The sequence below is a fragment of the Nansenia antarctica genome (assembly GCF_963989245.1).
Source record: "Nansenia antarctica genome assembly, chromosome: 12".
In the NCBI taxonomy this organism is placed as follows: Eukaryota; Metazoa; Chordata; class Actinopteri; order Argentiniformes; family Microstomatidae; genus Nansenia; species Nansenia antarctica.
This window is the reverse complement of record NC_137682.1, coordinates 11,697,704-11,699,032: the sequence shown is the minus strand read 5'-3', so window position 1 is coordinate 11,699,032 and position 1,329 is coordinate 11,697,704.

Below are 1,329 nucleotides of genomic sequence, written 5' to 3'. Positions count from 1 at the left end.
AGAGATAGTGAAGTGATACATATTCTCTCTCATTCTCTCTCTCTCCCTCCCTCCCTCTTCATACGTTATCTCTCTTCCTCTCACTCAATGAGGCCTACTGGCAGATTTCACAGGTTGTGTCTGATATCAATGAGTGTGTGTGTGTGTGTGTGTGTGTGTGTGTGTGTGTGTGTGTGTGTCTGTGTGTGTGTGTGTGTCTGTGTGTGTGTGTGTGTGTGAGTGTGTGTGTGTGTGTGTGTGTGTGTGTGCGTGTGTGTGTATACCGTGGCCTCCACTGACAGTGTAATCTAATCAATTGCGGAGCAATGCAATCACTGCTCGATCAGATATGATCTATAAAGAGGCAAAGTAGAATGAGAAGCACCACTGATAACATCCATTACCATGTTAACCTTCAGCTCCATCACGATGCAACCAGATCTATAATGATGACGATAGCAACCTGAATGATACCTTGTAACGTGGCTGCCGTAGGCATTTACTGTGTATTACACAACTTACTGGCATCGATACACTTTGTGGATTATGATGTCAACTAATATGTAAAGAGGTGGGAAACCTTTTTTCAAAGAGTGGAAGAATTTACCCACCAACATGCACTAACCCAGCTGATTCTAATTAGCACAGGTAGGAGAATTAATTAGCGGCATAAGCTGGTTTAGTGCTTTTTCTCGTGTAGTACTGTATTTTTCCTGTGTCATTCCACTTTATTGGACATAGCTTTTTTTATGGATCGGAATATTACAATTTCTTTAGCTGTGTATTTTATTGAGTTAATACCAATGTCTGGTCTAAATTCCATGTGAATAGCTGCAATGAAAATATGTATTAAAAAAACAAATGTTGATGTGTTGAATACTTATTTCCCCCACTGTATACATGTATAACTCGATAGAATGACTTTTAGTAACTTAATGCTTCAGCAGCCAGCGACACACTCTCATGGCATCATCTTTGACCCCACCCTCTCGTTCCTTCCCCATGCCAACCAGGTCACTAAATATTTTTTTGTCCACCTCAGGAACATTGCCCACATCCGACCCTCCCTGTCCTTTTCCGCTGCTGAAACACTTCATAACTTCCCGACTCGACTACTGCAACAGCGTCCTCTACGGTTTGCCTAATAACATCCTAAACAAATTCCAATATGTCCAGAACTCTGCTGCCCGTCTGCTCACCTCCACTCGCCGCCGTGACTACATCACCCTTGTCCTCCAAAACCTACATTGGCTCCCGGTCAAATTCAGGATCCAATTCAAAATCCTATTCACCACTTACAAAGCCATCAACAATCTGACCCTCAAGACCACCAGGACCAAGCTCTGGACC